The sequence below is a fragment of the Amblyraja radiata genome, chromosome 1 (genome assembly GCF_010909765.2).
Source record: "Amblyraja radiata isolate CabotCenter1 chromosome 1, sAmbRad1.1.pri, whole genome shotgun sequence".
Lineage (NCBI taxonomy): Eukaryota > Metazoa > Chordata > Chondrichthyes > Rajiformes > Rajidae > Amblyraja > Amblyraja radiata.
Window position 1 is genome coordinate 150,834,137 of NC_045956.1, and position 25,316 is coordinate 150,859,452.

The 25,316-nt window shown below is 42.5% G+C and overlaps 2 pseudogenes; both read left to right on the plus strand.

The window, feature by feature from the left end:
- The first annotated feature begins 1,762 nt into the window (after window positions 1–1,762).
- LOC116984550 lies at window positions 1,763–8,492 on the plus strand (annotated as a pseudogene).
- A 9,146-nt stretch (window positions 8,493–17,638) lies between these two features.
- On the plus strand, window positions 17,639–20,274 carry LOC116984607 (annotated as a pseudogene).
- Window positions 20,275–25,316: the final 5,042 nt, after the last annotated feature.

Here is a 25,316-nt window from a genome sequence, read left to right on the forward strand (position 1 = left end):
TTCATGATTATTTTATAACCCCTCTCACTAATTATTCTATATGCCATGGTTAGGAGATTTTGTAAATAAATACATTTTATATCTGATGTAATCAATTGTGCAGTCAGATTATTTCATACCCAATTGATCAAATAAGATTCTTTCTATGACCCGAATTCAAGATAAACCTCAACCTTAATAAATCTCAACCTTTAGCCTTCTTTTGCTGTTTTGGTTAAGGTGAGTCAGTACAGTGGCAGAGCCCTAAAAAATCTCAAAGGCTGATCCTTCAGAACACTTTTTAATAATGCGTTATTCAGAGTTACCATGCATTATTCAGAGTTTCAAGTATGATGAAGAAGTTTCATCGTAATGTAATGAGGTGTCATTTTTCATTTGAAATTTAGCCAGTAATTACTGTGACATATAAACACACATGTTTTAGTTGACCCTGGAGCATAATAAAATATAGTGAGGATGAGTTTATTTGCTAACAGTAGATTTGAGTATAGAAATTGTGATTAAGATCTTTAGTCTACAATTTCAGCAATTAGTTATCACAAAACCATTTGCCATTGAAAACGGGATCATTTTAACTGTAAATAGAACTGTAATGTGTTATTTGACTCATTGAACTATGAATAGAAACAAAATTAATCGAGGCACATTATCTGTGAAACAAAAAGAAAGAAAATTATTGGGGAGCAATTATAGGTTTGTAATCTTTGCTCAAACATTTGGAATCTGGAAATTAGATGTAAAAATTAGAGCTAGACCATTTAGTTAGAAAAATTGTCAGAAAACATTTACTTTTACAGAAAAAAATTGTTATTTTCTACAAAAAAATGTTTTAGATGTTTGATGCATTTGGAGATTTTACGAATAACCCAGATTTGCTGAAGCACTCAAAGTCAGGAATCATGTACAAAAGTCTTTCAGATATTTTTCTAGTGTTTCAGATCTTTTTCATTTGGGTAGCACTTCCTGTTTTATTTTAGGTTTCCAGCATCTGCAGCTTTGTTGATTTCCATGAACTGTACTTTTGTTAAATATTGGGGGATAAGAGGCAAAGGATAATGGAGATGTGGAATAATTACCTATGATCCAACTGTAAAACAGAGAAAGCCTTTGAAGCTAACTAACCTTGGCTAATGTACTAAAAGTCTTCTTTCCCCAACTATTAAATTTTGCACAGGTTGAGGTGTGGGTAGTCTTTTAACACTGCAGCATACAAATGCCTTTGATCTGATCTTCAATCAATAGCATCAACTATTTCTACTTTCATGTCATAAGGAATAGGAGTAGAATTAGCCCATTCGGCCCATCAAGTCTACTCCACCATTCAATCATGGCTAGACACAAAAAGTTGCAGTAACTCAGAGGGACAGGCAGAATCTCTGGAGAGAAGGAATGGGTGACATTTCAGGTCTAGGCTCTTTTTCAGACTGGTTAGGGAAAAGGGAAACGAGAGATGTGGATGGTGATGTGGATAGATAAAAAACAATGAATGAAAGATATGCAAAAATGTAATGATGAGCAAGGAAACAGGCCATTGTAAGCTGTATGTAGGGTGAAAATCAGAAGCTAGTGTGACTTGGGTGGGGGACAAATAGTGAGAGAGGGAATGCCGGGGCGACCAGAAGTAAGATAAATCAATATTCATACCACTGAGCTATAAGCTGCCCAAGCAAAATATTTGATACTGTTCTTCCAATTTTCATTTAGCCTCCCTCTGACAATGGAGACCGAGGTTAGAAGGGTCTGTGAAGGAATGGGAAGGACAATGAATGTGTCCAGCAACCGGGAGATCAGGTTGGTTCACGCGGGCCTTATCCCTTATCGTTTCCCTTATCCCTAACCAGAATCTCGACCCGAAACATCACCCACTCCTTCTCTCCAGGGATGCTGCCTGTCCTGCTGAGTTACTCCATCATTTTGTGCCTATCTTCAGTTTAAACCAGCATCTGCAGTTCCTTCATTCAAAACTTCCTTCCTTACACATTCAATCATGGCAGATCTAACTCTCCCTCCTATCCCCATTATCCTACCTTCTCCCCATCACCTCTGACACTTGATATGGTGCCACACATTAGGCTGCTAAGTAAGATGAGAACCCACAGTATCAAAGGTCTAATACTAGCATGAATAGCAGGTTGTTTGGATGGCAGAACTCAAAGAATGGCAATAAAGGATGCTTTTCTGGTTGGCTGCCAGTGACTTGTGGAGTTCCCCAAGGGTCGGTGCTGGGGCAGCTACTCTTCACGTTGTACTTTGAAATAAAAGTGAAAATATCCAGCAAATAAAGTGACATTTATGCAAAGTAAAACAGCTAACATATGAGAGAATATGGAGAAGTGATTTATAAATGTGCTGGATACATGTGATAAACACGCTTCAATTTACTCTTGTAAAATTACTCATAAAACAGGTACACCCACTTCAATGTGATTGCAGCATACAGTCAGTCACAGCTGCTTTGTTTATTACATTAGTACATAGACAAGCCAACTATAACATGATAACTAAGCTTGTTCTTTTTAAAAGAGCAAAGCTTATTGCTTCAAACTGCTTTTCCACAGGATTGGAAATTGTTCTGTTGGGAAATTGCTCAAGGCTTCGCAGGGTGGAAATTTAGTCAGAAGTCAGTCGGAATAAATTTATTAGCCAAGTAAGTATACATACAAGGAATTTGACAGTGCTTTACTCGCACATGATAAAAACACAACATACATCAGACAATTAAAAATAAAATATAAATACATAGACAATATGTGCAGGAGTGGGCCATTCTGCCCTTCGACCAGGCACCACCATTCAACGTGATCATGGCTGATCATCCACAATCAGTACCCCATTCCTGCCTTCTCCCCATATCCCTTGATTCCGCTAGCCTTAAGAGCATAATCTAACTCTCTTTTGCATCCAATGAATCGGCCTCCACTGCCTTCTGAGGCAGAGAGTTCTACGAATTCACAACTCTCTGTGTGAAAAAGTTTTTCCTCATCTCAGTTCTAAATGGTCTACCCCTTATTCTGAAACTGTGGCCCCTAGTTTTGGACTACCCCAACATGTTTCCTGCATCTAGCTTGTCCAATCCCTTAATAATTTTAAATGTTTTGGTAAGATATACTCTCATCCTTCTAGATTCCAGTGAATACCAGACCAGTTGTTCCATTCTTTCATCATATGACAGTCCCGCTACCCCGAGAATTAACCTCGTGAACCTACGCTGCACTCCCTCAAGAATGTCCTTTCTCAAATGAGGAGACCAAAACTGCACAAAATATTCCAGGTGCAGTCTCATCAGCACCCTGTACAACTGCAGAAGGACCTCTTTGCTCCTCTGCTCTACTCCTCTTGTTATGAAGGCCAACATGCCATTAGCTTTTTTCACTGCCTGCTGTACCTGCATGCATAGTTTCAGTGACTAATGTACAAGGACGCCCAGATCTCATTGTACCTGCCCTTTTTTCCTAACTTGACACCATTGAGATAATAATTTGCCTTCCTGTTCTTGCTACCAAAGTGGATAACCTCTCATTTACGTACATTAGACCGTATATGCCATGCATCTGCCCATTCACCCAACCTGTCCAAGTCACCCTGCATCCTCATAGCACCCTCTTCACAGTCCACACTGCCACCCAACTCTGTTGCATCTGCAAATTTGCTAATGTTACTTTTAATTATTTCATCTAAATCAGTGATATATATTGTAAATAGCTGCGGTCCCACTACTGAGCAATGCGGCACCCAACTAGTCACTGCCTACCATTCTGAAAGGGACCTTTTAATCCCTACTCTTTGTTTCCTGTCTGCCAACCATTTTTTAAAATCCATGTCAATACCCTACCCCCAATATCATGTGCTCTAATTTTGCCCACTAATATCCTGTGTGGGACCTCATCAAAGGCTTAACAAAAGTCCAGATACACTACATCCACTGGCTCTCCTTCATCCATTTTATTTGTCACATCCTCCAAAAATTCCAGAAGATTAGTCAAGCAGGATTTCCCATTCGTAAATTCATGGTGTCTTGGACCAATCCTATTACTGCTATCCAAATGCATTACATCTTTAATACTGAGTATTAAAGTACAATGCAGAGAACTATGTTCTGTATTCTGTATCTTCCCCTGTAAATACGCTCTTCTAAGCTTCCCCCCCCCCCCCCCAGTCTAGTTCAGTCAAAAATGCACCGTCAAGCATTGGAACAACTAATCTTTACTTTTAGATTGAACAGCAAATTCCCCTGTACGATACCTAAACCACCGTGGGTTTGATTCTTGTCTCTGCCTGGCCAAATCCTTCAGCCTCGTGCAAGCAGACACACTCCAAAAGGTCATGCAGTCCCAAGCGCTCTTCCAGAAGATCGACAAAGGACCTTGTGGGAGCTGCCTTTTATAGGTCACCGAACCTTGAGGAGTCGAACTACATGGGGGTGGTCTCTTTACAATCCAATCAAACATATTAATTACAGCAATACATTATTGACAGTTCCCAAACCAATAACAGAATCTCCCATACATTGTTTCTAGGAGAAGCTTCTGGAAGAAGCTAACTTAACTTAAATAATTTAACATTTACCATGGAATTCAAAACAACCCTGCCAGGGTTTAACACTTTGGCTAATCAACAAACAGCATGCTAACTGTCTAGCAACATTATTTACAATATGTACAATGCTTTTACAGTGATCCAATCAACTTCATGCATTTTACACTTCTTTGGAGGTCCTCTGCAGAAATCTCATTCATTCTGTCCATTGAAGAGGTACTCATACAATTCTTATCTGCAACACTGATCTGGGATCTAGACTTAAGCCCCTGTCCCACTTACATGTCCTTGGCATGCAAATTACACAAATACCTCGACGGTCCCCCGAAAGTCGCGCGCGACTTCATTCGATCACACAGCCGTCTGGAGCGCGTGACGTCATTTGGAGATGGATGCAAAATGCCGGAGTAACTCAGCGGGACTGGCAACATCTCTGGAGAGAAGCAATGGGTGACGTTTCGTGTCGAGACATTTCTTCAGTCTGAAAGAAGGGTCTTGACCCGAAACGTCACCCATTGCTTCTCTCCAGAGATGCTGCCGGTCCCGCTGAGTTACTCCAGCATTTTGTGTCGATCTTCAGTTTTCTTGGCCCCACTCTGGGAGTAGAAGTGGGGGCGGATCCGGACTGCAACAGCCATGAGCCCCAGGACGAGTTTGGCGATCGTTAGCCTGCTTCTGCTGCTGTTGAAGGTGAGACGTTGCGTCGCACCAGGGTCTTGGGCCTGTCCCACTTTGGCCGTCTGTTCCGCGACAGGCCGTTGGCGTGCGAAGATTTCGTTCGCTACAAAAATTTCGGAGCGCCGCGCCATGTCGCGCACAACTATATACCCCTCCGCTCTTCTAAGTGGGACCGGCCCCACGCAGCCATACAATGCCCGTGCGCCTCAACATGACTACGAGGTTGCGTAATTTGCGTGCCAAGGACACGTAAGTGGGACAGGCCCTTTGCTGGCACCATTCAACAGCTTGTCTTGTATCTGCAAAAACACAGACTTGACCAAAATGGCCTAACAATGCATGAATCCTTTACTAAATGTTGGTGCTATTACTGCTCTGTTATTGCCATTATTTACATTCCTCCCTTTTATCATGTGATGACCATAATTTATGATAACCAAATGTACATTGGTGACTGTTACATTATGTCAAACATATTAACAACAAGATGCTGATGTATCTTCCCAGAATCTCATCAAGCTTCCCTAGTTTTTGTGGGCGTAGCTTCATGATTCCCATCTGATGAGTCTTCACCTCCCGAGTTTTTGTGGGCGTGAATCCCCTCCATCTGTGTTGCCAATCCCTCTGTACTTGATCCATAGCAGAACATATAATTCCTAAGAGAACCTGGGATAAAGTAAGTTAGCAATCCATACTTCCACTGATGCTTTCCCATGTATTCCTATCATCCACTGTCAACAAAATGCCTCTCTCTGTTCACTATTACTATCCTGTAATACAATCCTTCCCATACTATGATCAACGCTATCATACAGTCAATTACCTCCACAGTCACATGGTGATTTCCAATGTACTCCGAATGAAGGTTCCTCATATGAATTTCAGCTGGGTTCAGTCGAAATTTCCCTACAGGCATGAGTCTTATTCAAAACAACCATGGAGATTAGAATTACCTTTATTAGAATAGAAAATAGATTAGAGTAGGAGTCAAACAAAAAGTTGTTAAGGGTAAGGACCAATCAAACAAAAAGTTTGATTGGTCCTTCGATATTCAAGTGTCTGCAGCACCTTCTTAAACATAGTTGTAAACTTTGATATATTCCTGGAGGTGTTTTTCAGCATTGTCTCCCGAATATTAACTGAGTTTCTCCTCAAAAACAGCTACATCGACCCCTCAGTGCAGAAGGGTGGGATTCCAGGAGTTCCCGGCTGCTTGGAGCACACTGCAGCTCATCAGCGAAGCCCATGAAAACAGAGGCGACCTAGTTGTTCTGTGGTTGGACCTCGCCAATGCCTATGGGTCCATACCGCACAAACTGGTTGAGCTTGCACTACACCGACACCTTGTTCCCAGCAAGATCAAGGTCCTGATCCTGGATTATTACCATAATTTCAGGCTGAGGGTGAATTCTGAGTCAGAAACATCAGACTGGCATCGGCTTGGAAAAGGAATAATAATGGGCTGCACCATTTCTGTAATTTATTTTGCTCTTGCCATGAACATGGTGGCCAAGTCAGCCGAGGTGGAATGCAGAGGCCCCCTAACCAAGTCTGGTGTACGACAGCCCCCAATAACAGCTTTTATGGATGACCTTACCATCACCACAACATCGGTCCCAGGAAGGAGGTGGATCCTACAAGGTCTTGAGAAACCTGGGCAAGGATGAGTTTCAAGCCAACAAAGTCAAGGTCCATGGTGCTGAAGAAGGGGAAGGTGACTGACAGATTCCACTTTTTACTATCCGGAACTGCCATTCCCTCCATTACTGAGCAACCTGTCAAGAGTTTGGGGAAGGTTTTTGACGCAACTCTGAAAGACTCTGCTGCCTTTCAAAAGTCCATCAAAGACCTTGAAGCTTGGCTCATCAAAGTCGACAAGTCAGGTCTGCCAGGCAGATTCAAGGCCTGGATCTATCAGCATTCCATCCTGCCCCGAGTTCTGTGGCCTCTGCTGGTTTACGTTGTTCCATTGACCACGGTTGAGTCCCTTGAAAGGAAGATCAGCGGCTTTCTCCGCAGATGGCTTGGCCTCCCCCGCAGCCTCAACAGTGCTGCACTGTATGGGACCAGTAACATCTTGCAGCTCCCATTCAGTGGCCTCACGGAAGAATTTATGGTGGCGCGAACAAGAGAAGTTCTGCAGTACAGGGACTCCAGGGTCCAGAATGTGTCATCGGCTGGCATCGAGGTGAGAACAGGGAGGAAATGGAGGGCGGAGAAAGCAGTGGAGGTGGCAGAGTCACGCCTAAGGCAAAATGCATTGGTGGGAGACATGGCAACTGGCAAAGCGGGTTTGGGATACTTCGCTAAAACACTGGTTGGCAAGTCCCGGGGCAAGGAGAGACACCATCTAATCCAGGAAGAGGTCCGAGCAGGTGTGGAGGAAGAGCGTGTGAGCAGGACAGTGGGGCTCATGCAGCAGGGAGCGTGGACAAGGTGGGAGAGCATACCGCAGCACTGGATTACCTGGTCAAACATCATGCAGGCAGACTTCCAGCGCGCCCGGTTCCTTATCCAAGCTGTCTACGATGCCCTACCAAGCCCAGTAAACCTCCACATCTGGGGAAAGAGCGAGATACCTTCCTGCCCACTTTGCTCTGGAAGAGGATCATTAGAACATCTCCTCAGCAGCTGCCCAAAGTCCCTTGGGGAAGGTCGCTACCAGTGGCACCATGACCAGTTGCTCAAAGTGGTTGCTGAGAGCATAGTCACTGCCATTGGTAACAACAAACACCACCACGCCGCAAATAATTCAATCAAGAAGCCCCGATCACAACCAAAAACAAGGATGGGCCTCCTCTACACAGCCACTGACTGGCAGCTGCACGTCGATCTGGGCAAACAGCTGAAATTTCCACAGCACATCACAGCAACATCACACCGGCCTGACATGATCATCACCTCCGAAGTGACAAAACAGCTGATCATTCTGGAGCTGACAGTGCCCTGGGAAGAGCGTATTGAAGAGGCTAATGAGAGGAAATGCGCAAAGTAACAGGAACTGGTGGAGATGTGCCAGGACAGCGGCTGGAAGACATACTATGAGCCCATAGAGGTGGTCTGTAGAGGCTTTGCAGGATGCTAACTCTGCAAAGTTCTCAACCAGTTGGGCATTACGGGGCTGGCAAAGAAGAGGGCCATTCAATCCGCAAGCGAAGCCGCAGAGAAAGCCACTAGATGGCTTTGGATTAAGAGGACTGATCCGTGGGCAGTTGCTGCTGGGACGCAAGTCAGGGCTTGATCAACCCCAGCTGGGTCGCCTGGGCGAAGGTGTCTGATGTTGTGAGACCCGAAACATCCGATGACCCAGGTCACATCACTGAGGATGCTTCCCAGCGCATCTAGAAGATGTATCTTTCACAACTCGCCGTCTGTAATAATGCCTTTTTTTTTGTTGAAAAACTGGAATATATATAGAAACATAGAAACATAGAAATTAGGTGCAGGAGTAGGCCATTCGGCCCTTCGAGCCTGCACCGCCATTCAATATGATCATGGCTGATCATCCAACTCAGTATCCCGTACCTGCCTTCTCTCCATACCCTCTGAACCCCTTAGCCACAAGGGCCACATCTAACTCCCTCATAAATATAGCCAATGAACTGGCCTCAACTACCCTCTGTGGCAGAGAGTTCCAGAGATTCACCACTCTCTGTGTGAAAAAAGTTTTTCTCTTCTCGGTTTTAAAGGATTTCCCCCTTATCCTTAAGCTGTGACCCCTTGTCCTGGATATCCTGAAGAAACCCACGTAGTCACAATTAAAACATGCAAAATTCACATTGCTGGCACCCAAGATCAAGATTGAGAGGCAAGAGCTATACTAACACAACTGCCTTAGCGTTGAGATGTTCTGTTTTTTATCAACACACATATTCCCCAGAATTATTATGATGAAGTATATGATCTAGGCTTTTATCATGTCACATTTCAGATATAAAATTCAAAATTTCATGGACAACTTGAATGCATAAATCTTCCATTCTCTTGATTAAGCAAGTTCATGGATTATAGAGGATCATTTTTTGCTAAAATCACAAGATCAAGGATGAAAACAGGAACAGTGGTTAGAAATTGTGCGAGACATCTTTAATATGGAGAAATTGACATATTCCTTGAGGGTCAAGGAGAATTCATTTGAGTTGATCTGGGAAAAATGGACTGTTTATTTGAGCCATGACACCAATTAGATAAATGCCGAGCTAGATATGGGAAGATTGCGTTATATAGAACTAGATGGTATGTTTGTATGAATGTTGAATTATCTCCAGGTAACTAATCAATGTAATGGTTTTTCTTTATTTAATTTGGTAAGTGAACCACACGGTCTTATTCCAATTTTTAAAAATTTATTTACTTCTTTTTTTTTTTTTTCTCCCCCCCATCTACTTATTTTTTAAATTTTGATTGCTGTTTTTCTTACTTTGTTTTATTTATGGTGATGGTGTTGCACTGTTTTGAAAATGAAATGATCAAGGAGGATATTTGAGACTATCTGACATTTTTGAATTTCCTAGAACATGAATTGAAAATTGTTCTTTGGCTACGTAACCTCATGGTTCCTCTTTGAAATAGCACTTGTCAGGCAACCCGATTGTATGCTTTCTATGGCGCATCTATAAAGGTTTGGAAATCACTGGAGACATGCCGAATATTCGGTTTCCAATGTTCGTAGAAGCGTTGAAGTGCCTTCCTGGTTGATCCATGTTAAATCATTAGTAATATTAAGTAACTTGAAGCTTTCAAACATTTCCACACCCGCACCATTGATGCTAATTGGGGCACGTCGTCCACGGTGTTTCCTGAAGTTCTTTGTCTTGCAGACATTGAGGGAGAGGTTATTGTTCTGACTCCATGTCATTATGTTCTTTATCTCCTTACTGTACTCTGTCGCGTCATCAGGTGTTTAACGCCCCATTTAAAATCCTCCACCAAAAGATGACAAAGAGAACTGTGCAATCTTTCCACAGTGCAGCACTGGGTTGCCGGATTGTGTCAACTACTTATTTGTTTCACAGACATGCACTCGCAATGCTCTGACTTAGAGGCTGGAGGATTTTCCGCAGAACCCTAACTAATCCCCACTTCCTTATCTTATCCGCCAGAGGATTTACAAAAAAAACCTTCCCCAATTCCAAAAAAACATGTTGTCACTATGGTTACTCCAACAAGTGGAAACCATCTCCGTAAAATAAAAAGTCAGCATTTTGTCAATTATATATTGAACATGCATCATTTTCTTCATGATTATTTTATAACCCCTCTCAATAATTATTCTATATGCCATGGTTAGGAGATTTTGTAAATAAATACATTTTATATCTGATGTAGTAACCATATAACCATATAACCATATAACAATTACAGCACGGAAACAGGCCATCTCGGCCCTACAAGTCCGCACCGAACAATTTTTTTCCCTTAGTCCCACCTGCCTGCACTCATACCATAACCCTCCATTCCCTTCTCATCCATATGCCTATCCAATTTATTCTTAAATGATACCAACGAACCTGCCGCCACCACTTCCACTGGAAGCTCATTCCACACCGCTACCACTCTCTGAGTAAAGAAGTTCCCCCTCATGTTACCCCTAAACTTCTGTCCTTTAATTCTGAAGTCATGTCCTCTTGTTTGAATCTTCCCTATTCTCAAAGGGAAAAGCTTGATCACATCAACTCTGTCTATCCCTCTCATCATTTTAAAGACCTCTATCAAGTCCCCCCTTAACCTTCTGCGCTCCAGAGAATAAAGACCTAACTTATTCAACCTATCTCTGTAACTTAGTTGTTGAAACCCAGGCAACATTCTAGTAAATCTCCTCTGTACTCTCTCTATTGATGAATTGTGCAGTCAGATTATTTCATACCCAATTGATCAAATAAGATTCTTTCTATGACCCGAATTCAAGCTAAACCTCAACCTTAATAAATCTCAACCTTTAGCCTTCTTTTGCTGTTTTGGTTAAGGTGAGTCAGTACAGTGGCAGAGCCCTAAAAAATCTCAAAGGCCTCCAGAACACTTTTTAATAATGCGTTATTCAGAGTTTCATGCATTATTCTATTGCTTTACTATTGTTTAATTATGTTTGGGTACTTCAGATATGAAGTTTGTATGTGCATAATAGTTGTATGTATATATATGTCTGTAGGTATTATGGGAAATTGCCTAGGGTAGTATTATTATTATTAATTAATTGATTTTTAAACATGGTAGAAGTGTTGGAGAAAAGGGGTGAGATTTAATGTTATCCTTCTTCTCACTCCTTTTCGAGCTTGTACAGACACATTGGAACTTTGCTTTTGTTCTTTTCATTGCTTTGTAAATATTGATTGTAATGTCCAATTGTTTGATAATTTCGATTTTGTTACTATTAATGTCTTTAATGTCTTTATTTGTTCGGAATAAATAAATAAATAAAAAATCAAAATAAAAAAAATTATTCAGAGTTTCAAGTATGATGAAGAAGTTTCATCGTAATGTAATGAGGTGTCATTTTTCATTTGAAATTTAGCCAGTAATTACTGTGACATATAAACTTACATGTTTTAGTTGCCCCTGGAGCATAATAAAATATAGTGAGGATGAGTTTATTTGCTAACAGTAGATTTGAGTATAGAAATTGTGATTAAGATCTTTAGTCTACAATTTCAGCAATTAGTTATCACAAAACCATTTGCCATTGAAAACGTGATCATTTTAAATGTAAATAGAACTGTAATGTGTTATTTGACTCACTGAACTATGAATAGAAACAAAATTAATCGAGGCACATTATCTGTGAAACAAAAAGAAAGAAAATTATTGGGGAGCAATTATAGGTTTGTAATCTTTGCTCAAACATTCGGAATCCGGAAATTAGATGTGAAAATTAGAGCTAGACCATTTAGTTAGAAAAATTGTCAGAAAACATTTACTTTTACAGAAAAAAATTGTTATTTTCTACAAAAAAATGGTTTAGATGTTTGATGCATTTGGAGATTTTACGAATAACCCAGATTTGCTGAAGCACTCAAAGTCAGGAATCATGTACAAAAGTCTTTCAGATATTTTTCTAGTGTTTCAGATCTTTTTCATTTGGGTAGCACTTCCTGTTTTATTTTAGGTTTCCAGCATCTGCAGCTTTGTTGATTTCCATGAACTGTACTTTTGTTAAATATTGGAGGATAAGAGGCAAAGGATAATGGAGATGTTGAATGATTACCTATGATCCAACTGTAAAACAGAGAAAGCCTTTGAAGCTAACTAACCTTGGCTAATGTACTAAAAGTCTTCTTTTCCCAACTATTAAATTTTGCACAGGTTGAGGTGTGGGTAGTCTTTTAACACTGCAGCATACAAATGCCTTTGATCTGATCTTCAATCAATAGCATCAACTATTTCCACTTTCATGTCATAAGGAATAGGAGTAGAATTAGCCCATTCGGCCCATCAAGTCTACTCCACCATTCAATCATGGCTAGACACAAAAAGTTGCAGTAACTCAGAGGGACAGGCAGAATCTCTGGAGAGAAGGAATGGGTGACATTTCAGGTCTAGGCCCTTTTTCAGACTGGTTAGGGAAAAGAAAACGAGAAATGTGGATGGTCATGTGGATAGATAAAAAACAATGAATGAAAGATATGCAAAAATGTAATGATGAGCAAGGAAACAGGCCATTGTAAGCTGTATGTAGGGTGAAAATCAGAAGCTAGTGTGACTTGCGTGGGGGACAAATAGTGAGAGAGGGAATGCCGGGGCGACCAGAAGTAAGAGAAATCAATATTCATACCACTGAGCTATAAGCTGCCCAAGCAAAATATTTGATACTGTTCCTCCAATTTTCATTTAGCCTCCCTCTGACAATGGAGACCGAGGTTAGAAGGGTCTGTGAAGGAATGGGAAGAACAATTAATGTGTCCAGCAACCGGGAGATCAGGTTGGTTCACGCGGGCCTTATCCCTTATCGTTTCCCTTATCCCTAACCAGAATCTCGACCCGAAACATCACCCACTCCATCTCTCCAGGGATGCTGCCTGTCCTGCTGAGTTACTCCATCTTTTTGTGTCTATCTTCAGTTTAAACCAGCATCTGCAGTTCCTTCATTCAAAACTTCCTTCCTTACACATTCAATCATGGCAGATCTAACTCCCCTCCTATCCCCATTATCCTACCTTCTCCCCATCACCTCTGACACTTGATATGGTGCCACACATTAGGCTGCTAAGTAAGATGAGAACCCACAGTATCAAAGGTCTAATACTAGCATGAATAGCAGGTTGTTTAGATGGCAGAACTCAAAGAATGGCAATAAAGGATGCTTTTCTGGTTGGCTGCCAGTGACTTGTGGAGTTCCCCAAGGGTCGGTGCTGGGGCAGCTACTCTACACGTTGTACTTTGAAATAAAAGTGAAAATATCCAGCAAATAAAGTGACATTTATGCAAAGTAAAACAGCTAACATATGAGAGAATATGGAGAAGTGATTTATAAATGTGCTGGATACATGTGATAAACACGTTTCAATTTACTCTTGTAAAATTACTCATAAAACAGGAACACCCACTTCAATGTGATTGCAGCAAACAGTCAGTCACAGCTGCTTTGTTTATTACATTAGTACATAGACAAGCCAACTATAACATGATAACTAAGCTTGTTCTTTTTAAAAGAGCAAAGCTTATTGCTTCAAACTGCTTTTCCACAGGATTGGAAATTATTCTGTTGGGAAATTGCTCAAGGCTTCGCAGGGTGGAAATTTAGACAGAAGTCAGTCGGAATAAATTTATTAGCCAAGTAAGTATACATACAAGGAATTTGACAGTGCTTTACTCGCACATGATAAAAACACAACATACATCAGACAATTAAAAATAAAATATAAATACATAGACAATAAGTGCAGGAGTGGGCCATTCTGCCCTTCGACCAGGCACCACCATTCAACATGATCATGGCTGATCATCCACAATCAGTACCCCATTCCTGCCTTCTCCCCATATCCCTTGATTCCGCTAGCCTTAAGAGCATGATCTAACTCTCTTTTGCATCCGATGAATCGGCCTCCACTGCCTTCTGAGGCAGAGAGTTCTACGAATTCACAACTCTCTGTGTGAAAAAGTTTTTCCTCATCTCAGTTCTAAATGGTCTACCCCTTATTCCGAAACTGTGGCCCCTAGTTTTGGACTACCCCAACATGTTTCCTGCATCTAGCTTGTCCAATCCCTTAATAATTTTAAATGTTTCGGTAAGATATACTCTCATCCTTCTAGATTCCAGTGAATACCAGACCAGTTGTTCCATTCTTTCATCATATGACAGTCCCGCTACCCCGAGAATTAACCTCGTGAACCTACGCTGCACTCCCTCAAGAATGTCCTTTCTCAAATGAGGAGACCAAAACTGCACAAAATATTCCAGGTGCCGTCTCACCAGCACCCTGTACAACTGCAGAAGGACCTCTTTGCTCCTCTGCTCTACTCCTCTTGTTATGAAGGCCAACATGCCATTAGCTTTTTTCACTGCCTGCTGTACCTGCATGCATAGTTTCAGTGACTAATGTACAAGGACGCCCAGATCTCATTGTACCTGCCCTTTTCCTAACTTGACATCATTGAGATAATAATTTGCCTTCCTGTTCTTGCTACCAAAGTGGATAACCTCACATTTACGCACATTAGACCGCATCTGCCATGCATCTGCCCACTCACCCAACCTGTCAAGTCACCCTGCATCCTCATAGCATCCTCTTCACAGTCCACACTGCCACCCAACTCTGTTGCTTCTGCAAATTTGCTAATGTTACTTTTAATTATTTCATCTAAATCAGTGATATATATTGTAAATAGCTGCGGTCCCACTACTGAGCATGCGGCACCCAACTAGTCACTGCCTGCCATTCTGAAAGGGACCTTTTAATCCCTACTCTTTGTTTCCTGTCTGCCAACCATTTTTTTAATCCATGTCAATACCCTACCCCCAATATCATGTGCTCTAATTTTGCCCACTAATATCCTGTGTGGGACCTCATCAAAGGCTTAACAAAATTCCAGATACACTACATCCACTGGCTCTCCTTCATCCATTTTACTTGTCACATCCTCCAAAAATTCCAGAAGATTAGTCAAGCAGGATTTCCCCTTCGTAAATTCATGGTGTCTTGGACCAATCCTATTACTGCTATCCAAATGCATTACATCTTTAATACTGAGTATTAAAGTACAATGCAGAGAACTATGTTCTGTATTCAGTATCTCCCCCTGTAAATACGCTCTTCTAAACTTCCCCCCCAGTCTAGTTCAGTCAAAAATGCACCGTCAAGCATTGGAACAACTAATCTTTACTTTTAGATTGAACAGCAAATTCCCCTGTACGATACCTAAACCACCGTGGGTTTGATTCTTGTCTCTGCCTGCCTAAATCCTTCAGCCTCGTGCAAGCAGACACACTCCAAAAGGTCATGCAGTCCCAAGCGCTCTTCCAGAAGATCGACAAAGGAACTCGTGGGAGCTGCCTTTTATAGGTCACCGAAACTTGAGGAGTCGAACTACATGGGGGTGGTCTCTTTACAATCCAATCAAACATATTAATTACAGCATACATTATTGACAGTTCCCAAACCAATAACTGAATCTCCCATACATTGTTTCTAGGAGAAGCTTCTGGAAGAAGCTAACTTAACTTAAATAATGCAACATTTACCATGGAATTCAAAACAACTCTGCCAGGGCTTAACACTTTGGCTAATCAACAAACAGCATGCTAACTGTCTAGCAACATTATTTACAATATGTACAATGCTTTTGCAGTAATCCAATCAACTTCATGCATATTACACTTCTTTGGAGGTCCTCTGCAGAAATCTCATTCATTCTGTCCATTGAAGAGGTACTCATACAATTCCTATCTGCAACACTGATCTGGGATCTAGACTTAAGCCCCTGTCCCATTTACATGTCCTTGGCATGCAAATTACACAAACTCGTGGTCGCGTTGAGCCTCGACGGTCCCCCGAAGGTCGCGCGCGACTTCATTCGATCACACAGCCGTCTGGAGCGCGTGACGTCATTTGAAGATGGACGCAAAATGCCGGAGTAACTCAGCGGGACCGGCAGCATCTCTGTAGAGAAGCAATGGGTGACATTTCGTGTCGAGACACTTCTTCAGTCTGAAAGAAGGGTCTTGACCTGAAACATCACCCATTGCTTCTCTCCAGAGATGCTGCTAGTCCCGCTGAGTTACTCCAGCATTTTGTGTCTATCTTCAGTTTTCTTGGCCCCGCTCTGGGAGTAGAGTGGCGGCAGATCCGGACTGCAACAGCCATGAGCCCCAGGACGAGTTTGGCGATCGTTAGCCTGCTTCTGCTGCTGTTGAAGGTGAGACGTTGCGTCGTGCCAGGGTCTGGGGCCTGTCCCACTTTGGCCGTCTGTTCCGCGACAGGCCGTTGGCGTGCGAAGATTTTGTTCGCTACAAAAATTTCGGAGCGCCGCGCGATGTCGCGCACAACTACATACCCCTCTGCTCTTCTAAGTGGGACCGGCCCCACGCAGCCATACGATGCCCGTGCGCCTCAACATGACTACGAGGTTGCGTAATTTGCGTGCCAAGGACACGTAAGTGGGACAGGCCCTTTACTGGCACCATTCAACAGCTTGTCTTGTATCTGCAAAAACACAGACTTGACCAAAATGGCCTAACAATGCATGAATCTTTTACTAAATGTTGGTGCTATTACCGCTCTGTTATTGCCATTATTTACATTCCTCCCTTTTATCATGTGATGACCATAATTTATGATAACCAAATGTACATTGGTGACTGTTACATTATGTCAAACGTATTAACAACAAGATGCTGATGTATCTTCCCAGAATCTCATCAAGCTTCCCGTGTTTTCGTGGGCGTAGCTTCATGATTCCCATCTGATGAGTCTTCACCTCCCGAGTTTTTGTGGGCGCGAATCCCCTCCATCTGTGTTGCCAATCCCTCTGTACTTGATCCATAGCAGAACATATAATTCCTAAGAGAACCTGGGATGAAGTAAGTTAGCAATCCATACTTCCACTGATGCTTTGCCATGTATTCCTATCATCCACTGTCAACAAAATGCCTCTCTCTGTTCACTATTACTATCCTGTAATACAATCCTTCCCATACTATGATCAACGCTATCATACAGTCAATTACCTCCACAGTCACGTGGTGATTTCCAATGTACTCCGAATGAAGGTTCCTCATATGAATTTCAGCTGGGTTCAGTCGAAATTTCCCTACAGGCATGAGTCTTATTCAAAACAACCATGGAGATTAGAATTACCTTTATTAGAATAGAAAATAGATTAGGGTAGGAGTCAAACAAAAAGTTGTTAAGGGTAAGGACCAATCAAACAAAATGTTTGATTGGCCCTTCGATTTTCCAGTATCTGCAGTTCCTTCTTAAACATAGTTGTAATGTTTGATATATTCCTGGAGGTGTTTTTCAGCATTGTCTCCCGAAGATTAACTGAGTTTCTCCTCAAAAACAGCTACATCGACCCCTCAGTGCAGAAGGGTGGGATTCCAGGAGTTCCCGGCTGCTTGGAGCACACTGCAGCTCATCAGCGAAGCCCATGAAAACAGAGGCGACCTAGTTGTTCTGTGGTTGGACCTCGCCAATGCCTATGGGTCCATATAGCACAGACTGGTTGAGCTTACACTACACCGACACCTTGTTCCCAGCAAGATCAAGGTCCTGATCCTGGATTATTACCATAATTTCAGGCTGAGGGTGACTTCTGGGTCAGAAACATCAGACTGGCATCGGCTTGGAAAAGGAATAATAATGGGCTGCACCATTTCTGTTATTTTTTTTGCTCTTGCCATGAACATGGTGGCCAAGTCAGCCGAGGTGGAATGCAGAGGCCCCCTAACCAAGTCTGGTGTACGACAGCCCCCAATAACAGCTTTTATGGATGACCATATAACCATATAACCATATAACCATATAACAATTACAGCATGGAAACAGGCCATCTCGACCCTTCTAGTTCGTGCCGAACACATAATCTCCCCTAGTCCCATATACCTGCGCTCAGACCATAACCCTCCATTCCTTTCCCATCCATATAACTATCCAATTTATTTTTAAATGATAAAAACGAACCTGCCTCCACCACCTTCACTGGAAGCTCATTCCACACAGCTATCACTCTCTGAGTAAAGAAGTTCCCCCTCATGTTACCCCTAAACTTCAGTCCCTTAATTCTCAAGTCATGTCCCCTTGTTTGAATCGTCCCTACTCTCAGTGGGAAAAGCTTTTCCACGTCAACTCTGTCTATCCCTCTCATCATTTAAAAAACCTCTATCAAGTCCCCCCTTAACCTTCTGCGCTCCAAAGAATAAAGCCCTAACTTGTTCAACCTTTCTCTGGCCTTACCATCACCACAACATCGGTCCCAGGAAGGAGGTGGATCCTACAAGGTCTTGAGAAACCTGGGCAAGGATGAGTTTCAAGCCAACAAAGTCAAGGTCCATGGTGCTGAAGAAGGGGAAGGTGACTGACAGATTCCACTTTTTACTTTCCGGAACTGCCATTCCCTCCATCACTGAGCAACCTGTCAAGAGTTTGGGGAAGGTTTTTGACGCATATCTGAAAGATTCTGCTGCCATTCAAAAGTCCATCAAAGACCTTGAAGCCTGGCTCACCAAAGTCGACAAGTCAGGTCTGCCAGGCAGATTCAAGGCCTGGATCTATCAGCATTCCATCCTGCCCCGAGTTCTGTGGCCTCTGCTGGCTTACGTTGTTCCATTGACCACGGTTGAGTCCCTTGAAAGGAAGATCAGCGGCTTTCTCCGCAGATGGCTTGGCCTCCCCCGCAGCCTCAACAGTGCTGCACTGTATGGGACCAGTAACATCTTGCAGCTCCCATTCAGTGGCCTCACGGAAGAGTTTATGGTGGCGCGAACAAGAGAAGTTCTGCAGTACAGGGACTCCAGGGTCCAGAATGTGTCATCGGCTGGCATCGAGGTGAGAACAGGGAGGAAATGGAGGGCAGAGAAAGCAGTGGAGGTGGCAGAATCACGCCTAAGGCAAAATGCATTGGTGGGAGTCATGGCAACTGGCAGAGCGGGTTTGGGATACTTCGCTAAAACACTGGTTGGCAAGTCCCGGGGCAAGGAGAGACACCATCTAATCCAGGAAGAGGCCCGAGCAGGTGTGGAGGAAGAGCGTGTGAGCAGGACGGTGGGGCTCAGGCAGCAGGGAGCGTGGACAAGGTGGGAGAGCATACCGCAGCACTGGATTACCTGGTCAAACATCATGCAGGCAGACTTCCAGCGTGTCCGGTTCCTTATCCAAGCTGTCTACGATGCCCTATCAAGCCCAGTAAACCTCCACATCTGGGGCAAGAGCGAGACACCTTCCTGCCCACTTTGCTCTGGAAGAGGATCATTAGAACATCTCCTCAGCAGCTGCCCAAAGTCCCTTGGGGAAGGTCGCTACCAGTGGCGCCATGACCAGTTGCTCAAAGTGGTTGCTGACAGCATAGCCACTGCCATTGGTAACAACAAACACCACCACGCCGCAAATAATTCAATCAAGAAGCCCCGATCACAACCAAAAACAAGGACGGGCCTCCTCTACACAGCCACTGACTGGCAGCTGCACGTCGATCTGGGCAAACAGCTGACATTTCCACAGCACATCACAGCAACATCACACCAGCCTGACATGATCATCACCTCCGAAGGGACAAAACAGCTGATCATTCTGGAGCTGACAGTGCCCTGGGAAGAGCGTATTGAAGAGGCTATTGAGAGGAAACGCACAAAGTACCAGGAACTGGTGGAGATGTGCCAGGACAGCGACTGGAAGACATACTATGAGGTGGTCTGTAGAGGCTTTGCAGGACGCTCACTCTGCAAAGTCCTCAACCAGTTGGGCATTACGGGGCTGGCAAAGAAGAGGGCCATTCAATCCGCAAGCAAAGCCGCAGAGAAAGCCACTAGATGGCTTTGGATTAAGAGGACTGATCCGTGGGCAGTTGCTGCTGGGATGCAAGTCAGGGCTTGATCAACCCCAGCTGGGTCGCCTGGGTGAAGGTGTCTGATGTTGTGAGACCCGAAACATCCGATGACCCCAGGTCACATCACTGAGGATGCTTCCCAGCGCATCTAGAAGATGTATATTTCACACCTCGCCGTCTGTAATAATGCCTTTTTTTTTGTTGAAAAACTGGAATATAGAAACATAGAAACATAGAAATTAGGCGCAGGACTAGGCCATTCGGCCCTTCGAGCCTGCACCGCCATTCAATATGATCATGGCTGATCATCCAACTCAGTATCCTGCCTTCTCTCCATACCCCCTGATCCCTTTAGCCACAAGGGCCACATCTATCCATGTCCTCCAGAGATGCTCCCTGGCCCACAGAGTTGCTCCATAACTTTGTGTCTTTTTTGGTAAACCAGCATCTGCAGTTTCTTGTTTCTACATCATGCTTGGAATTACGTGGTTTGGCTGTGGAACATCTTTCTCACTGGATGTCTTCAACAAGAGCCCAGTGGTCAGCATAGTACTTGGCCTTCACTGACATAGTACAGGGGTCCCCAAAAAATGCCCCACGGTGGCACAGCGGTAGTGTTGCTACCTTACAATGCCAGAGACCCGGGTTCGATCCTGACAACATGTGCTGTCTGTACTGAGTTTGCACATCCGATGACCCAGGTCACATCACTGAGGATGCTTCCCAGCATATCTAGAAGATCTATCTTTCACAACTCGCCGTCTGTAATAATGCCTTTTTTTTTGTTGAAAAACTGGAATATAGAAACATAGAAACATAGAAATTAGGTGCAGGAGTAGGCCATTCGGCCCTTCGAGCCTGCACCGCCATTCAATATGATCATGGCTGATCATCCAACTCAGTATCCCGTACCTGCCTTCTCTCCATACCCTCTGATCCCCTTAGCCACAAGGGCCACATCTAACTCCCTCTTAAATATAGCCAATGAACTGGCCTCAACTACCCTCTGTGGCAGAGAGTTCCAGAGATTCACCACTCTCTGTGTGAAAAAAGTTTTTCTCATCTCGGTTTTAAAGGATTTCCCCCTTATCCTTAAGCTGTGACCCCTTGTCCTGGATATCCTGAAGAAACCCACGTAGTCACAATTAAAACATGCAAAATTCACATTGCTGGCACCCAAGATCAAGATTGAGAGGCAAGAGCTATACTAACACAACTGCCTTAGCGTTGAGATGTTCTGTTTTTTATCAACACACATATTCCCCAGAATTATTATGATGAAGTATATGATCTAGGCTTTTATCGTGTCACATTTCAGATATAAAATTCAAATTTTCATGGACAACTTGAATGCATAAATCTTCCATTCTCTTGATTAAGTAAGTTCATGGATTATAGAGGATCATTTTTTGCTGAAATCACACAAAAGATCAAGGAGGATATTTGAGTATCTGACATTTTTGAATTTCCTAGAACATGAATTGAAAATTGTTCTTTGGCTACGTAACCTCATGGTTCCGCTTTGAAATAGGACTGTGGGATCACTTGTCAGGCAACCCGATTGTATGCTTTCTATGGCGCATCTATAGAGGTTTGGAAATCACTGGAGACATGCCGAATATTCGGTCTCCAAAGTTCGTAGAAGCGTTGAAGTGCCTTCCTGGTTGATCCATGTCAAATCATTAGTAATATTAAGTAACTTGAAGCTCTCAAACATTTCCACACCCGCACCATTGATGCTAATTGGGGCACGTAGTCCACGGTGTTTCCTGAAGTTCTTTGTCTTGCAGACATTGAGGGAGAGGTTATTGTTCTGACTCCATGTCATTATGTTCTTTATATCCTTACTGTACTCTGTCTCGTCATCAGGCGTTTAACGCCCCATTTAAAATCCTCCACCAAAAGATGACAAAGAGAACTGTGCAATCCTTCCACAGTGCAGCTCTGGGTTGCCGGATTGAGTCAACTACTTATTTGTTTCACAGACATGCACTCGCAATGCTCTGACTTAGAGGCTGGAGGATTTTCCGCAGAGCCCTAACTAATCCCCACTTCCTTATCTTATCCGCCAGAGGATTTACAAAAAAAACCTTCTCCAATTACTAAAAAACATGTTGTCACTATGGTCACTCCAACAAGTGGAAACCATCTCCGGAAAATAAAAAGTCAGCATTTTGTCAATTATATATTGAACATGCATCATTTTCTTCATGATTATTTTATAACCCCTCTCAATAATTATTCTATATGCCATGGTTAGGAGATTTTGTAAATAAATACATTTTATATCTGATGTAATCAATTGTGCAGTCAGATTATTTCATACCCAATTGATCAAATAAGATTCTTTCTATGACCCGAATTCAAGATGAACCTCAACCTTAATAAATCTCAACCTTTAGCCTTCTTTTGCTGTTTTGGTTAAGGTGAGTCAGTACAGTGGCAGAGCCCTAAAAAATCTCAAAGGCTGATCCTTCAGAACACTTTTTAATAATGCGTTATTCAGAGTTACCATGCATTATTCAGAGTTTCAAGTATGATGAAGAAGTTTCATCGTAATGTAATGAGGTGTCATTTTTCATTTGAAATTTAGCCAGTAATTACTGTGACATATAAACACACATGTTTTAGTTGCCCCTGGAGCATAATAAAATATAGTGAGGATGAGTTTATTTGCTAACAGTAGATTTGAGTATAGAAATTGTGATTAAGATCTTTAGTCTACAATTTCAGCAATTAGTTATCACAAAACCATTTGCCATTGAAAACGGGATCATTTTAACTGTAAATAGAACTGTAATGTGTTATTTGACTCATTGAACTATGAATAGAAACAAAATTAATCGAGGCACATTATCTGTGAAACAAAAAGAAAGAAAATTATTGGGGAGCAATTATAGGTTTGTAATCTTTGCTCAAACATTCGGAATCCGGAAATTAGATGTGAAAATTAGAGCTAGACCATTTAGTTAGAAAAATTGTCAGAAAACATTTACTTTTACAGAAAAAAATTGTTATTTTCTACAAAAAAATGTTTTAGATGTTTGATGCATTTGGAGATTTTACGAATAACCCAGATTTGCTGAAGCACTCAAAGTCAGGAATCATGTACAAAAGTCTTTCAGATATTTTTCTAGTGTTTCAGATCTTTTTCATTTGGGTAGCACTTCCTGTTTTATTTTAGGTTTCCAGCACCTGCAGCTTTGTTGATTTCCATGAACTGTACTTTTGTTCAATCAATAGCATCAACTATTTCTACTTTCATGTCATAAGGAATAGGAGTAGAATTAGCCCATTTGGCCCATCAAGTCTACTCCACCATTCAATCATGGCTAGACACAAAAAGTTGCAGTAACTCAGAGAGACAGGCAGAATCTCTGGAGCGAAGGAATGGGTGACATTTCAGGTCTAGGCCCTTTTTCAGACTGGTTAGGGAAAAGGGAAACGAGAGATGTGGATGGTGATGTGGATAGATAAAAAACAATGAATGAAAGATATGCAAAAATGTAATGATGAGCAAGGAAACAGGCCATTGTAAGCTGTATGTAGGGTGAAAATCAGAAGCTAGTGTGACTTGGGTGGGGGACAAATAGTGAGAGAGGGAATGCCGGGGCGACCAGAAGTAAGAGAAATCAATATTCATACCACTGAGCTATAAGCTGCCCAAGCAAAATATTTGATACTGTTCCTCCAATTTTCATTTAGCCTCCCTCTGACAATGGAGACCGAGGTTAGAAGGGTCTGTGAAGGAATGGGAAGGACAATTAATGTGTCCAGCAACCGGGAGATCAGGTTGGTTCACGCGGGCCTTATCCCTTATCGTTTCCCTTATCCCTAACCAGAATCTCGACCCGAAACATCACCCACTCCATCTCTCCAGGGATGCTGCCTGTCCTGCTGAGTTACTCCATCTTTTTGTGTCTAACTTCAGTTTAAACCAGCATCTGCAGTTCCTTCATTCAAAACTTCCTTCCTTACACATTCAATCATGGCAGATCTAACTCTCCTCCTATCCCCATTATCCTACCTTCTCCCCATCACCTCTGACACTTGATATGGTGCCACACATTAGGCTGCTAAGTAAGATGAGAACCCACAGTATCAAAGGTCTAATACTAGCATGAATAGCAGGTTGTTTAGATGGCAGAACTCAAAGAATGGCAATAAAGGATGCTTTTCAGGTTGGCTGCCAGTGACTTGTGGAGTTCCCCAAGGGTCGGTGCTGGGGCAGCTACCCTTCACGTTGTACTTTGAAATAAAAGTGAAAATATCTAGCAAATAAAGTGACATTTATGCAAAGTAAAACAGCTAACATATGAGAGAATATGGAGGTGATTTATAAATGTGCTGGATACATGTGATAAACACGCTTCAATTTACTCTTGTAAAATTACTCATAAAACAGGTACACCCACTTCAATGTGATTGCAGCATACAGTCAGTCACAGCTGCTTTGTTTATTACGTTAGTACAAGCCAACTATAACATGATAACTAAGCTTGTTCTTTTTAAAAGAGCAAAGCTTATTGCTTCAAACTGCTTTTCCACAGGATTGGAAATTGTTCTGTTGGGAAATTGCTCAAGGCTTCGCAGGGTGGAAATTTAGTCAGAAGTCAGTCGGAATAAATTTATTTATCAGTTCTAAATGGTCTACCCCTTATTCTGAAACTGTGGCCCCTAGTTTTGGACTACCCCAACATGTTTCCTGCATCTAGCTTGTCCAATCCCTTAATAATTTTAAATGTTTCGGTAAGATATACTCTCATCCTTCTAGATTCCAGTGAATACCAGACCAGTTGTTCCATTCTTTCATCATATGACAGTCCCGCTATCCTGAGAATTAACCTCGTGAACCTACGCTGCACTCCCTCAAGAATGTCCTTTCTCAAATGAGGAGACCAAAACTGCACAAAATATTCCAGGTGCAGTCTCACCAGCACCCTGTACAACTGCAGATGGACCTCTTTGCTCCTCTGCTCTACTCCTCTTGCTATGAAGGCCAACATGCCATTAGCTTTCTTCACTGCCTGCTGTACCTGCATGCATAGTTTCAGTGACTAATGTACAAGGACACCCAGATCTCGTTGTACTTGCCCTTTTCCTAACTTGACACAATTGAGATAATA